Genomic DNA, 17025 nt, shown 5'->3' on the forward strand with positions numbered 1-17025 from the left:
TGTGTGCGTTTTTCTTTCTTTTATTCTTTTTAAAATTATTTTTGTTTTTTGTTTAGCTCTAGTGAACTTCTGATCTTTTTTTCTTTCTTTCTTATCCTTTTCACCTTTTCTTCTCTTTCTTTCTTCTTTATGTGACTTAATTGTTGTTCTGCACATCCTCAGATACACCCATAGTCGATTATTAGACCGTATCCCCCATTGTGTACACACTTATTCCACAAATTTATTACTCAATTCAAAACCTCTTAGACTTAAATTCCTTAATAGCAGTACTGCCTCTTTATACCTAGATAATATTTCAAGTATTTTTATTTTTAAGTTTTTCACATCTCATTGATATCCCTCCCGTTCTCTCATTATATCCACGATCTTCTCTGAATATTTTGTTTTCGGAGAGCTTGAGAATACTCAAAGAGAAAGGCAGAATGGCGTGAGCAGGCTGAGAACACTCAAAGAGAACTACAGGAATGGCATGAACTTGAGGAAGCTAAGCAAAGAGTAACACAGGAATTGAGAGAGCAGGAAGAGAAAACACAAAGATCACTAAAGGCATTCATGGAATCCATTAACAAAGAGCAAAAGAAAGTCAGGGAGACCACAAGGGGATTGCTGAATGGAACCTAACAGAAGGAATGGGAGACCAACGAAACCATAACCAATCAACTAAGTGATTTGAGAATAAACACTGAACACCAAATTAAGGAAGTAAAAAACTAATACAAGATCTAAAACAAAGTTTCAACCAAGAATTTGGAGCCAGCAAAGCTGAGCAATTAGAAGGAAAAGAAATTAAAAACAAGTTAGAAAGTCTAGACAGCAGGTTAGGCCATGCAGAAGATCGAATCTCGGGGATTGAAGACAGCCTAGATATTATAGAGAAAGAACATACAACCATCCAAGACAAGTCCAAGAAATATGATAGATCTATCCAACACTTGGAAGACACCACGAAAAGGCCTAATCTAAGGATAATGGGTGTAGAGGAGCACCTAGAAACAGAAGTTAATGGTCTAGGAAATGTGTTAAACAGGATTCTAGCAGAGAACTTCCCAAACATGCAAAAAGATAGCCCTATTCAGATACAAGAAGCTTTTGGAACTCCAAATAGACCAGACCAGAGTAGGACATCCCACCATCACATTAAAATCCACACAGGATCAATTCACACCAAGGAAAAGATCCTTAAAGCTGTCAAGGAGAAAGGATTAATCATCTATAAAGGGAAACTAATTAGGATCACCTCAGATTTCTCAGCAGAGAAAATCAAAGCAAGAAGAGTGTGGAATGATGTATGCCATGCCCTAAAGACAATTATCAACCAAGAATACTGTACCCAGCTAAGTCTCCTTCATAATAGAAAGCCAAATAAAAACTTGTCATAGCAAAGAAAATTGAAACAATAAATCTCCACCAAACCAGCCGTACAAAAGATGCTTAAAGATGACCTACACATAGAAAACCAACAAGACCACAATAAAGGACAAGAAACTTCACCCAAACTGAGAATCCAAGAACTATAGGAAGAACCCAGTTTTCGCATCCCCAAAGAAGGTGGATCACAGACAGGAACTCCCAAGTAACTCTTAGTCCTATCTCTCAACATCAACTGACTTAATGCTCCAATTAAGCGACATAGACTCTCTAGTTTGATTAAAAAGCAAGATCCTTCTATCTGCTGCCTTCAAGGGTCACATCTTGCCCATAAAAATAAACACATTTTCAATGTTAAAGGCTGGAACAAAATCTACCAAGCAAATGGCCCCCATAAACAGGCAGGAGTTGCAATACTAATATCAGATAAAATAGACTTCAAATTAAAGTTTGTGAGAAGAGATAAAGAAGGTAGCTACATATTAATTAAGGGATTTCTCCTTCAGGAGGATATTACAATTCTAAATATCTATTCACCAAACAATGGAGCACCCAAATTTATCCAAGAAACACTACTTTCCCTCAAATACCATATTGACCCAAAGACATTAATTGTTGGGGATTTTAATATACCACTCTCCCCACTAGATAGATCAACTCGGCAAAAACTCAACAGAGAAACCGCAAATCTAAACAACTGCATAGATCAACTAGATTTAACAGACATCCACCGAATATTTCACCCAGCAGCATCAGAATACACGTTTTTCTCAGCAGCACATGGAATATTTTCTAAAATACACCACATTTTAGGCCATAAATCAAACTTGTCCAAATTAAGAAACATTGAATATATACCTTGCATTCTCTCTGACCACAAACGAATAACATTAAAACTCAACAACAAAAGCCACTAAAGAAAGTCCGGTAACATATGGAGGCTGAACAACACAGAGCTGAATCACTATTAGAAAGAGATCAGAATCAGGATTAAAAAGAGATTAGAAAGGAAATTCAAATGCTCATGCTAGTCAACAAAAACGAGCACACAAATTACCAGCTCCTCTGGGACATAGCAAAGACAGTACTCAGAGGCAAGTTTATAGCTCTGAGCTCCTACATCAACAAATTGGAGAGATCTGAAACCAACAATTTAATGATTCATCTGAACCTCCTTGAAAAAGTGCAGCAAGATAAAACCCAATCCAGTAGACGGAAAGAAATAATTAAAATTAAATAAGAATTAAATGAATTAGAATGAAAAAACTATAGAAAGAATCAACAAGACAAAGAGTTAGTTCTTTGAAAAAATTAACAAAATTGAAAGACTTTTAGCAAATCTTATCAGAAAAAGAAGAGAACACACCCAAATAAATAAACTCAGAGATGAGAATGGAAACATCATCTTGGAAACAACCAAGATTCAGAACATTATGAGGGAATACTTCTCAAAACTTTATGCTAATAAGTTTGAGAACTTCACAGAAATGGACCTTTTCCTAGCAAATATTGACATGCCAAAACTAAACCAAGAAGAGTTAAACTACCTTAATAGGCCCTTATCAAGCATTGAAACAGAAACAGCAATAAGAGACCTCCTATTTGAGAAAAGTCCAAGACCAGATGGTTTTACAGCAGAATTCTACAAGGCCTGCAAAGCAGAGTTCACACAAATACTCCTCCAACTCTTCAATGAAATTGAAAGAGAAAGTTCACTACCGAACACATTCTATGAAGCCATCATAACCCTCATCCAAAACCAGGCAGGGACTCATCAAAGAAAGACAACTATAGACCCATTTCTTTGATGAACATTGATGCAAAACCTCTCAACAAAATTTTGGCCAATCGACTTCAACAATTCATCCAAAAAATCATATATCATAATCAAACAAGATTCATTTCAGGAATGCAAAGCTAGTTCATTATACGCAAATCAATTAATATTATTCATCACATCAACAGGAGCAAGGATAAGATCCACATGGTTATCTCAATAGATGTAAAAAAAAGCATTTGACAAGAACCAACACCCATTTATGAGGAAGGTTTTGGAAAATTTAGGAATCCATGGTACATTCCTCAATACAATAAAGGCTGTATATGACTAATCTACAGCCAGCATTATACTTAATGGTGAAAAACTAAAGCCATTTACTTTTAACATTTACTTTTAACATTTACTTTTAACTCAGGAACAAGACAAGGATACCCACTCCCTCAACTCCTCTTCAATCTAGCATTAGAATGCCTAGCTACAGCAATAAGACAAGATGCAAACATAAAAGGAATCCAAAGAGGGAAAGAATAAATAAAACTCTCCCTCTTTGCAGATGATATGATATTGTATTTAAAGAATCCCATAGACTCCACTCCCAAATTACTCAAGCTGATTCAAAACTTTGGCAAAATAGCAGGGTATAAAATTAACCCTCAAAAATCAATGGCTTTTCTGTATACCAACGATGCGAAAAGTGTGGCTGAAATTAGGAAAGCAACTCCATTTGTAATAGCCCAACAAAAAATAAAATACCTAGGAATTAACCAAAGAAGTGATGGTCCTCTATGATGAAAACGTTAAAAACTTGAAAAGGGAAATCAAAACAGAACTTAGAAAATGGCAAAAACTCCCATGCTCCTGGATCGGAAGGATCAACATCGTGAAAATGGCAATACTTCCCAAGGCTATCTACAAATTCAACGCGATACCTATCAAAATTCAAACTAACTCATTCATCAAGGAAATAGAAGAGGCAATCCAAAAATTCATATGGAACAACAAAAGACTCTGAATAGCAAAAACACTCTTCAACAAAAAGAATACTGCTGGAGGAATATCAATACCAAATTTCAAACTATGCTATAAAGCCATAGTAATCAAAACAGCTTGGTACTGGCACAAGGATAGACCTAAGGAACAATGGAATAGAATTGAATTCCCAGAAATGAACCTACAGACATATAGCCATCTAATCTTCGATAAGGGAGCTAAAAAAATAGAATGGAAGAAAGGCAGCCTCTTCAGTAAATGTTGCTGGAAAAATTGTTTGACTACTTGTAGAAAACTAAAGCTAGATCCTTATATATCACCCTGCACCCGAATCAACTCCAAATGCATCAAAGACCTTGGAGTCAAAACAGACACTCTGAAAATATTACAGGATGGAGTAGGAGAAACCCTGGGTCTCCTTGGCGCAGGCCGAATTATTCTTAATAGAGATCCAGAAACACAACAAATTAAAGAAAGGTTGGGCAAATGGGATTGCAGGAAGTTGCAGAGCTTCTGAATGGCAAAGGACATAGCTAGCAAGATCAATAGAAAGCCCACGGATTGACAGATCTTCACTAGCCATAAAACGGCCAAGGGTCTCATATCTAAAATATACTTGGAACTCAAAAAATTAAATCCCCCAAGAACAAATCCTCAAGGAAACAACTGCTCAATAAATTAATCGGCTAAAGACTTAAAGAGAAACTTCTCTGAAGAAGAAAGAAGGATGGCCAATAGACACATGAAGAAATGCTCAATCTCCCTCGTCATAATAGAAATGCAAATCAAAACAACATTAAGATACCACCTCACACTAGTTAGATTGGCAAAAATCAAGAACTCTAATAACAACAGATGCTGGAGGGGATGTGGACAGAAGGGAATCTTACTTCATTGTTGGTGTGAGCGTAAACTTGTTCAACCACTTTGGAAAGTAGTATGGAGGTTCCTCAAAAGACTCCACATAGAGCTCCCCTATGACCCAGCAATCCCACTTTTGGGCATTTACCCAAATGTTTACAAATAAGACCACACTAAAGCTACCAGCACAACTATGTTTATTGCTGCATTATTTACTCTTGCTAAGATATGGAACCAATCCAGATGCCAATCAGTAGATGAATGGATCAAGAAAATGTGGTATATATACACAATGGAATTCTATGCCTCCATCAGAAAGAATGATATTACCCCATTTGTTAGGAAATGGAATGGAAAACTTATATTAAGAGAAGTAAGCCAAGGACAAGGAAACATAGATCCCATGGTTTCCCTATTTTCAATATCTAGTATATGTATGAGTCAAGCAGAAAAGTTCAGATAAGGTAATGTTAGGAAAATGAACCCTAAGATGTCTATTCAAATGTTTTTTTTTCTTTCATGAATTTGTTCCTAACGCATTTGTAAGATTATTTCTTTGTTGCTTTGTATGTCCCTCCCCCTCTGTATCACTTCTGATTTCACTGTATTTGATGTTGGTATAATTTGTGGAGGAGAAGGGGAAAACAAGTCGTTTAAATAAGGTTACAGGTGGACCCGTTGTCATGTCGAAAACGAACTTTACAACTTTGGTGGGGGGACGGAGGCTGGGAAGGGATGTGAAGGGGAAACAAAGAGGAGGCTACAATGCTTGATAAGAAACGTACTAATTATCTTGCCCATTTAATTGTAACCCCTCTGTACAGTATTTTCACAATAAAAAATAAATAAAAATTTAAGAAATAAATAAATATGTTAGAAACAAAAAAAGATCCAATGTACTTATAGTCTGATTTGTTGCATGGAAATTCCATTATACATCTATTTAAGTTAATAAAAATATAATTAAAAACCATGGAAACATCTGGTCTTAAACTGCATTCTCTCAAACCATGAGTCAATATAACAGTTTCCTTCTCAGAAACTTTCTTTGCAGGTCTTTTCCTCATAATGACAGGAAACTGACCAACATAATATTAATACTCCAAACTGCATATCATAAAGATAAAAAATATAAAAATCACATTAAAAATGTTAGAATTCATCACATGATAAAATAACAGGTAGAATCAAATGCTGATTGATTGTTTTTCCAAGTATTTACCTATGGTATCTAATTTAATCCTCACAATAATCCCATAAAGTGGAACTACTTCCATTTTTAATGCTCAGATGATGATATTGAAGTTTTCAGAGTTGGAATTAGTAGTACAACATTGCACACATGGTAAGTTTTTGCCTGATGCCCATCTCCCACTGTATCAAATAACTTCATTCTATTTAATGACTAAAATACCAGCACTTAATCTACTAATTCTAGGAAAATTTCCCAGAATTATTGTGTACACTCTAATAATATTTCGCTTTGTACACTCTAATAATATTTCACTTTATATTTGTTAGAAAATAGATAACTGTAATATGAAAATTCCAAGTTCTTAATTAATTTATACCTCCCTGGTGAAAGGAATTGCTAAACTATAACATTCTTGCTCTCTAACTCAAAATAGTAGAAACCATATTCTATCCCATGGCTCAACATGCACTGCCTAGTAACCCTATCTCTGTTTAATATAGTCTTACTGAAAGAATGACCTGCCCAATTCCTGATGGAAACAGACTGAAGGTCTTATGGACAAGTGATTTCCACATTGTAGCTCACCTAAATTGTTTACCATTATAAGTATTTTGATTGCTTTTTATAACCAACATTTTGAGAGAAATGTACTACTTTAAAATGTTATTAAAGCAAGACGTATAAAAAATCACCTTAGACACTAGATAAGTATTTTACTTTTCATATACCCAAAAATGCAGTCTGACCTATCATTGTTAGGAAAAAGAGGTTAAAAATCGCAGACACCAAGACCTAAGCATGAATTAAAGACTCTCCAACTTGTAAATATAAATGGTTTAAAAAGACATAAATACTACTGCGTTTAAAAAAATTCTTATGATACTGCAGTTTGAATTATAAACTATTAACTCTTGAAAATAAGCCATTTTCTTGGCATTAGGACACAAAACACAAGATTAATCCTAATCTTTTTAAAAGACCTTTATTTATACTAAAAATTCAATCTTATAACTACAAAGATTCTAAAAATAACTGAGTACAGAGACACAAAGGAAAAAATTTATCTGCATCATCTACATTCAAAGGACTGTGTTAATAGAAAAAAATTATATAAATAAATAATTAGCTTACCCAATTCACTTACATTCTTTTATTCTATTTCATTTAGATTCATAAAAACTGGCTTTTCATAAAATGATGCTTAAAAAGCCTATATGTCCACTTACGTTTTCATATCTTAACAATCTTTATTTCAGAAATGTCTTTAGCTCTATAGTTAATGAACTGAAATAATAATAAAATATCCAAAGTCTTTTCAGAAATTGCAAGACTCGCTTTGGGATGTTATTTATATTGGAAAACATATTCGAAAAGCCTTGTTTGTTAATGTTCCCACAGTTACTCCCACAAAAGGGCCATTAGTGAAGATCTCTTTGCATGTACAAAACAACTTCAAATACATCCACAATCTGGAGATGACACATGCTTTTTGTTTGTTTGTTTTTGAAAGGAATATCTAACAAGCATATCCACAATACTGATTTTCAGTCAATATGATGGGATATTCAAATATAATAAATATGAGGTTATCTCTTAGTGAGAATAGATATGATCTTACAAAGAAAGATTTTTTTCAACAGAAATCTGGAAAGAGTTTATCCACCTTGTGTTTCACAGTAATAACCAAAGAGTAATAACTGTATGTTTGTTGGTCAAACTCACTACAATTATATATCTTAAAAGTATAATCAATTTAAGAGGGCAAATACATATTTTGTACCGATAGTCATCTTACAGAAATAACTTACTACCTAATTATGTCTTTATCTTCTTACCTAACATATAATAAGAGCTGAAAGCAGTCTCTTTTATGTAACTTAATGCTGTAAATGCTTTTATTATGAAGATGTTATTTGACAAATAAAATATACAAAAGGGTGGTTCCACTGAAATGACATGACTGAACACTGATAAATAAAAACATTGCAACCCAGTTAACTCTTTGCGGACTCACCCTGTCCACATTGGCAAGCAACATTGCAACAGCACATGCAAACCTATACACATATACACATGTGCACATGTACATACACATATACATGCATGTTAAATTCAGGGTTTATTATACAAAAAGTTCAAATAAAATATTAGTGATTAGTACAAATGATAATTTGCCTTATTACAAAATGAGATACAATCCAATCACCACAGGTGTTACATATTACCTGCCTCTCCACATGTAACCACTTAATTTATTTTATTAATTAATTAATTTATTTGTTTGGTAATAATAATAGGGCTTGAACTCAGGGCCTGGCTCTGTCTCAGAATTTAGTTTTTATTTAGTTTTCTCAAGGCTAGCATTTTACTGCTTGTACCACAGCTCCATTTCTAGCTTTTGCTGGTTACTTTCAAAACAGAATCTAATGGACTTTTTTTTTTTGCTTGGTCTGGTTTCAAATCACAATCCTCATAGTTCATCTTTCTAATTAGCTAGGATTAATAACATGAGCCACCAGTGTGGCTTCTACTTTTTCCTCTATATTTATCTAATGCACATACTTACATAGTAATTTAAAACTGAGTATAGAACCAAGATGTACAGTGATGATATTGTCCTATCAGAAATTCAAGTTATTAATTTAAATTTCTTCTTGAGTCCATTCACAAAATGACATGATATAGTATAAGAGAACTCACGATTGAACATATGAGCTTTAAGAGATTTCTAATAGATCCATTACTTATTGTTACCCAAATTAGAACAAAATGTATAATGCAGTAGTAAAATAGAAGTCCTTTGCATGACTATTTAAATTCCATGTTTTTTTAAGACACTTTGTTTTCATCTAAAAAAGTAGAACTGTCTATCGTCTTCAATGATTTTGATGATTGAAGGTGCTTAATGAGAAGTCAAAATGTATTAGTAGTCCTTTGCTATCAATTAAATCTTACTTTTTCTTCTTGGAGAATATAATGATCAAAGCAATAGTTGAGAATCGGCAAGCAATAGTTCAGAATCATGCTTCCCGTGCAAGGGGATCACCAGTAAGTAATCCTTGACACTATCTTCCACAAAGCTTTGTCACAGATATAATCGGCCTGCCCTCTCTAGCTGCTTTCCTCGCTCGGACCTATTCCTTCAAGGTACAGGAAAAGTGTGATTCAACTGATTTCAGTCAGATCTGTTACTAGAATTATCAAGGATTTAGATTCTTGTCTGTAATTTGGTCAAATCTATGTCTCTTTATGTAGGCTACTAAAAATGTATTTACTAATTTCAAGTAAATACATAAATTCTATTTTCATCTTTTTAAAAAATAAAATTCTGTTTGCTCTATAAATTGATCAGAGGCATGGATTTTGTGGCTAGCTAGATCACTGCACATCTCTCTGTCTCTCACTTCATCTCTCTTTCATGGTTCTCATAGATAATATGACTGCTCCACAATTATCCTAATTTATTTTGCTTTTATATTTTTGGTTGCATCATTTCACTTTCTACTCTGCCATTTCCCATATTTTTTATATAGAAAGCATTATTTGTTTTTTCTTTTTTTTTTTTGGTCAGTCGTGGGGCCTGAACTCTGAGCCTGGGCACTGTCCCTCAGCTCTTCAGCTGAAGGCTAGCACTCTACCACTTAAACGTCAGCCCCACTTCTGGATTTTTCTGCCTATGTGGTGCTGAGAAATCGAACCCAGGGGCTCATACATGCATGGCAAGCACTCTACCACTAAGCCACCTTCTGTTTTCTCATTCCTAGAAGAAGCTGCACATGAAAACATCACTGATTCTCATTTTCAGTCTGTACATTTGAATATGGAGGAACGTCTTTCCTCTGCTCTCCATCAATTCCCTACTTTCCAGTTAGAATGACTTAGAATAATAAAAATGGAAAAAGAGTAAATAAATAATAATGAAAAAACAGATACACAAAATTCATTGTATTTTTCTCACCAGTTCAACCAATGTGAACTATTGGGGCAATACATAGACACCTTATTCCCACTGGCACTTTAAGTCTCTAGTTAAGCAATTCTGATGAAGATGAGGAACAAAATGAAAAAGTGACGAATGGTATCAATTGCAAGAAAAAAAATGGAGTAGAATCCAAGCAAATTTCTTCTTTGGGCTGCTGAAAATAATCGGCTTACTAGAGTGTGGAGACTACTTTCATAAAGGCCACTCATGTGAATACTAGGGATGATGATGAATATACCCCTCTTCATCGAGAAGCCTTCAGTGGACACTTAGATATTGTCCATGAGTTGGTGGCTCAAGCAGCAGATATTCATGCAATAAATGTGAATGGCTGGAAACCCCTGCACAGTGCTTATTCTTGGAATAATACCAGTGTGGTTTTTTCTTACTTCATCATGATGCAGATACCAATGCCCAAAGTAAAGGCCTCTTGTCTCCCTTGCATTGTGCTGCTGGGAATAGAGATAGCAAAGATACACTGGATCTCCTTCTGTTCAACCATTACATCAAACCAGGTCTGAAGAACAACTTGGAAAAAACTGCCTTTGATATTAACAAAAGGATAAGTATGTATCACTATCTCTTTGAAGTTGTGGAAGGCTGTACAAATTGTTCTCTTAAATCATAATGGTTCAGTTAAGTATCTTTTTTTTCTTGTTTTTTGTTGAGTTTTTTTTTTTAATTGTGAAAATACCATACAAAGGTTTTACAATTACATAGGCAAGGTAATGAGTACATTTCTTTTTTTTTTTTTTTTTGTCGGTCATGGGGCTTGAACTCTGGGCCTGGGTGTTGTCCCTCAGCTCTTCAGCTCAAGGCGAGCGCTCTACCACTTGAGCTACAGCACCACTCCCGGTTTTCTGGTGGTTTATTGGAGATAGGAGTCTCACGGTCTCTCCTTCCCGGGCTGGCTTTGAACCGCGATCCTCAGATCTCAGCCTCCTGAGTAGCTAGGATTACAGGCATGAGCCACCAACGCCCGGCTTGTGAGTATATTTCTTATCAAACATGTTGCCTCCTCCTTTATCTCCCCTTCCCATCCCTTCCCATCTCCCCCCCCCCACTCCCTTCCCCCCTCACTGCCCCTCCCCCACCAAAGTTGTAAAGTTCGTTTTTCGACATGATGTCTTTTACATCTCATTGTTACAATGGAAACAATTTGTTTTTCCCCTTCCCCTCCACAAATCATACCAACATAAAATACAATGAAAGCAGGGATTATACTGTGGGGGAGGGACACACAAAACAACAAAGAAATCATCTTATAAATATGTTAGAAACAATCGCAAGAAAAAAAAATTGAATCCTTATATTAGGGTTCATTTCGCCAAACATCAACTTATCTGACCATTTTGGCTTGTCTCAGACATATACTAGTTATTGCAAATATTGGAAAACATGGGACCAATGTTTCTTTGGGCCTGGCTTACTTCACCTAATATAATTTTTTCCAAGTCTTTCCATTTCCTAACAAATAGGGCAATGTAATTCTTTCTCATGGAGGTATAGAATTCCATTCCATAGAATTCTATTTTCTTAATCCATTCATTTACTGACGGGCATCAAACAAGACCATACTAAAGCTACCAGAACAAATATGTTTATTGCAGCATTATTTAGCATAGCTAAGAGTTAAGTTTCTTAAACTTCAAAATGCCAGTCCATTCTTTGTGTCCATACAAAATACACAACCCAAGTAACAGCAATATCTTACTCTAAAAATTCCGTGCAATTTTTCCAAATGAATTGCCTGACTTTGATGTTGAAATGTATTTGAGTTGTTTGTATACATCCATAATGATTTCTGCAGAGTTTGTGATTTTTTTAATCAGAAATAATTTGAACTCATCTGTTGAAATGAGTAGTACAGAAACTAAAGATATTTCTGTTTATTGCCTGAAAAAGTATTTTTTAAAATATTCTATATTCTGTGTTTGAATAATATCCATAATCTATTTCATTCTCTCCTAGGTATACTTTGAATTGAGCATTGTTTCATAATATATATATATATATATATTCATTAATAAATGTGTCCTTTCAGATTGCATTCTATATAGAAAATTTAAGATTCCTTTTTTTCTAGGTCCTTATAGTAGTATATTTCTTAAGGATAAAATGACAATGTTAACTAATTTCAAATGTTTTGTAAAGGTTATTCTATGTAAAGGCCTTTCTAAGGTGAAGATTTAATACACTGATATCAAACTAACATTTAATTCTAACACATGCATGCATTGTTACACGTGTAATTTTGTATTCAACATTTTAATAACTTTTTATTTCTTGCATCTGAAGAATGAAAACTATGGAATATTTCACAAATTTTCATATTATCCTTGTGCAAGTGCCATGTTAATCTGTGTATTGTTGTAATTTGAGTATATGTGCTGCTGAATCATGTAGTATCTTCTAAATTTAAGTAGCTAATGATGCAATTCTTTATACAGGCTTATATCATTGGGTGCCTATTTATAACAAGGAAACCTTATTGTTCCTAACAATACTATTGATCTTATTTCCCTAAAATAATGTGTATAGTGGGAAAAAATTATATTGTTCGGTTGATTGCTCACATTTCATTTTTTGTCAATGACAATTTTAAGTCTTTTTCATTTTAGATTTAATCATACTTTGAAGCACTTATAGCTAGATCCTAAGGTAATGGCTTTTTTAAGTACTTATTTATGCAACTGAGTTAGCTTTGTGGAGCTAATGGATTCAAAGTAAGCCTTGCTTAAGAGCTACTTCTAAACTTCTGCAGCTGACATTTTCCCAAATGAGGTCTTACTGGCACAAATGTCTACCTGACCCTTTATCCTTCTTCCATGTAGGAACAGACCAACCAGAATATCCTATCTTGACAGCATAGTTTATCTTACTGGAACAAAACTAATTTTAGTTACAAGGGATCATAGAAAGATGCACAGTTCATACAGAACTGTTCAGACTAGAAGGTATTTTATCAAAATATCATTGTTTATTATACTTAACATTTCAAAAGTAGCTAAAGCCAAGAAGGTGAAAAAATTGTTCATATGCACGATTACCTAATTTCTGGCCTGTCTACCTTCCAACCAGGCAGGAACTTACACTACTGACTTTCTATCACCAAATATTTCCATATCTCCAGAAGTCCATATGTTTCTCTGCTTTATAAGGCCTTACATTGGTAATGTTTTAATCACAGTGTTTCCTCTTGCCTCCACGCTGTAAATCTACAAATGGTAAAGCTTTAGGTCTATCTCTATCAAACACTGAACTAGAGATAATGCAATAATTCTTTAAGCATTGTCTTTGATACCCTAACCATCACAACAGAACAATGCAAAACATGTGCCCTTTTTTATTATGTATAGTTATATATTTTATATTTATATGTGATGATTTTATATTTCACACAGTGAAACTTATTAGAATTAATTGATACTTTGAAAAATAAATTGATAATTATTTATTCCAATGAAGAGAATTGGAATATAAATAATTAGGTTTACAATACATATTTGAATATAAAAAGTATCAATGTAATGTCTTCAGTATAAACTTGTGATGCATTCTAAGTGTTCTTGTTCTTCTGAATTCACATGGTAAAAAAAATGTTTTCCTCTAATCTATAAGGGATTTTACTCTGTTGCTCTGTTTATTGTTTAAACTCGCGGGTTCCAAACTGTTTTTCTCCACATTTTTGAAGCATTCCTATTGATCATACCAAATTTTGCTGATACTATGTCTGAAAGATATAATTCTTCTGCAAGACCCATGGGTCCTAGGATCCCAGATCCCAGTTACCCGCATCATCAGATAACAGCGTCAAGACTTCTTACCTAGACCCATGCAACATGCCAACAGAAAGTTATTGAAGAGCCATGTCAATTTCTCATTTCCTATAATATTTCAAGCCCCAATTCCTTGAGAAGCAGAAATTAGCAGTAAACAATAGTGAAATGCAAGGCAACTTAAAATGAAGGATGAGGTCACAAAATCTGAGAGAAAGTACTGTAATTCCAACTTTCAATTTACAGATGACCAGCCCATTTCCGTGAACAAGATCACAAAGTGTCACAAGATTATTTTTAATACCCCTCTCCTAGTGATTAATGAAAGATTCCAGTCCAGCATAAGTGGGCCAGAAAAATAGCTCCTGGAAGGATAGATCCACAATTGGTCTATCAAGGCGAGGAAAACTTGACTTAGAAATCAAATGTAATTCAGAAAATAACATTAATTGAGAAGATCCTTAGTGCTTCAAAACACTGGTACGTCAGTAAAACTTGGTTCTGTGGTATAAAAATGTTGTCATTCTCATAACATTTAATCTCCAGCAAGTGAATTCTTTTTCAAACAATCTTTGAAAAATCACATTCACAAGCCAAGTGCTAGTGGCTCACGCATGTTATTCTAGTTACTCAGGAGGCTGAGATCTGAGGATCACGGTTCAAAACCAGCCCAGGCAATAAAGTCTGTGAGACTCTTATCTCCAATAAAACATTCGAATATCGGAAGTGGCGTGTGGCTCAAGCAGTAGAGTACTCGCCTTGAGCTGAAGAGAACAGGAACAGCGCCCAAGCCCAGAGTTCAAGACCCACGACACTAATGTCAATCAGGTACAACCATTCATTAAAGTGTAGAAATAGTACCACCCACCATTTGTGTTGTTCATTTGATGCCTTCCAAAATTTGTTAAATATATCATCCTCCCATATGTCAAACCCAAACGTTAGCTAATAAAGTAAATTTCATCACTTAATAAGGTACCTTTTAAAAAGTCACAAATAGATGCCTTATATGTTGTTTATGTTTTCCCTATCTGTCTAACATAGTAAGTCTTGAATATGGGTACTTGTCAGAGGTGGGACAAACATAAAATCTGACTTCTATTTTTTATCATATTCTTCTATAATAGTAAATTTTAATTTTCTTTTTTCCAAAACTTATTGGTAGTAGAAAATATTATCCCATGTAAAATAAAATAATCACACACAATTGTACAAAGCCATTTATAAAAATTGGTACTTAGGAATACATTCTAAACCATTTTTAAACTTTCTTGTTGACTATAGATTAATCTTCCAAATAGATGAGAATAAAATCATATCTAGGTGGTTCACGTCTCCAGTCTTGCAAATTATTATTGCAGATGAATGAATTATGGAAATATAAGCTGACATCAGTTCAAGTATATGCAGGATTGAAACTCCATAGAATGTACATAAACCTTTCAAGTACTAACAGACAGTTTAAACAAAATGACTATCAGGAAGTTGAAACCAGAGAGGAATAATAGTAAAGACATAGAATGAATGAAAAATGATCAAGGGGCAAGTACAGCTAGAATACTCAATGTTCACATGTGATAAAGGAAGTGGTAAATTTGAAATAAATCTTGGAGGAGAGGTTGGTTGAGAATGATAGAATGAGTGAATCTAATCCAAGAGCATTGGACAATCAGATGGACATATTTAATTGTAACACACTTGCACAACCTTTTGAAATTCAGTTAAAAAACACACACAAATTACAACCAAACAGCAATCTCTGGAGAGTATGAATTTGATCTCTCAAAATTTTAAGCAGTTAATGAAGGGTAAAGCAAACAAAACTATTCAAAGAGGGCAGTTTGGGGTAGGGGAGAAATTTGAACAGATTTAAATAGCTTGTCTAAGGTTATATTTGCTGCAAATATTATCTTTCTTCTGTGAGTTCTCTGTCTGAACTGGATACTCCAGTCCTGAGCCACACTTGATAGCTTGTGAAGATAGAATGGAAGAAACAAGATCAAGAACCCATTACTCCATTGGAGAGAAAACAATCTTCTATGTTTTCTTTCATCTCCCTTCACTACTCTTTCTTCATACTTTTAAGTCAATTGATTTTGAGTTATATATTTCCTTCTTTGTTCTGGAAAAGTAAATGATGAAAGTAATTCACCAAATATTATTTGTCATTTTTTTTTATCATGCTGTTTACTTGTTCAAGTGAGTCCATTAAACTTCACCTCTGCATTTGGTTGCCAGGAAAATCCAACTTTGATGTTAATCAGGACAAGCTCCAATGTAAAACTTTGTCTCCATAAAAACAAGTCCAAGAAACTGTGATCACAAATATTTTTATATCCTTTTTTTCTTTTTTCTTTTACCTTGAAAGTCTTCTTGTGTCTAAAGTGCCCACAAAAAAAGTACTCCACCAGTTTTTGATTCAATCACTTCTAACCTCAAAGATATATTTTGCTAACAAGATACTTAGAGGAAACCAAAGAATCCTCCACTTTTATCTTCTCTCTTAAGACTCTCTTTAGATACCATATCAGGAACAGTGAAATTATTCTTTGCAAAATTATTTCAATAGATTATTTTTTTCTCTTCATCTTGCTTTTGCTCAACAAGATGTATGGAGAAGAATAGAATTAAATCACCCAAAGCTTGGATGACAGTGTCTGATAAAAAGGACAATGCTTCTATGTCCTACTTATATGTCCTCCTCTTAGCTCTTGTCTGATTTCCAATTAATCACAGCTTCTTGGCTTCAAGTCTAGTGAAGTTGAAGGACTATAAGGCCTCCTCCACTGCTACATCTTCATGGTTTCTCCTTTAAAACTCTTTTAAGTTGCCTCATTTGGATGTGGAATTTATTTTCAGGTTTTCATTCAATCTATTCTGCATTGTAGTGAGCCAAATAGGCTCTGTAAAATCACTTTAGGTAGCAAAAATATTAAGACAATCTATATCAAAAAGTTTTGGCCTCCCTCCACTGCTGGAGCCAATTTGCTTAGCTAGTGTTTCTAAGAACACTGTTTTCTTTTCTTTCTTTTTTTTTGAGGGGAGTGGTACGGTTGCAGGGCTGGAA

The 17025-nt window shown here is 34.3% G+C and overlaps 1 pseudogene; it reads right to left on the reverse strand.

Moving 5' to 3' along the window:
• Positions 1-12481: 12481 nt before the first annotated feature.
• Positions 12482-12581, reverse strand: LOC122101047 (annotated as a pseudogene).
• Between the last annotated feature and the right edge of the window lie 4444 nt (positions 12582-17025).

This window comes from Dipodomys spectabilis, unplaced genomic scaffold (genome assembly GCF_019054845.1).
Source record: "Dipodomys spectabilis isolate Male_0828 unplaced genomic scaffold, ASM1905484v1 ptg000620l, whole genome shotgun sequence".
NCBI classification, from domain to species: Eukaryota; Metazoa; Chordata; class Mammalia; order Rodentia; family Heteromyidae; genus Dipodomys; species Dipodomys spectabilis.